Below are 258 nucleotides of genomic sequence, written 5' to 3'. Positions count from 1 at the left end.
CCTGTGGGTGACTTTCTGGGCCTCTGGGGAACTGGGTTCCTTCTTACAGCCTGTCAGGAATGTGACAGGGGAGCGGCTCTCACGGCTGGGAGCTGGGGACGGGAGGCTCGGCCCAGACCCTTCAGTCAGTCCGATGGGCTGTCCAGAGCTGACCATGCAGACCAAGCTTCCCAGACAAGTTCATCTACCTACCACTACAGGGTCATATGCAAATACACAATTATTACACACGACTTATACTACTAATACTTTGAAAAA

This window comes from Condylura cristata, unplaced genomic scaffold (assembly GCF_000260355.1).
Source record: "Condylura cristata isolate star-nosed mole 26May11 unplaced genomic scaffold, ConCri1.0 scaffold00011, whole genome shotgun sequence".
NCBI lineage: Eukaryota > Metazoa > Chordata > Mammalia > Eulipotyphla > Talpidae > Condylura > Condylura cristata.
This window is presented reverse-complemented; position numbering follows the sequence as displayed.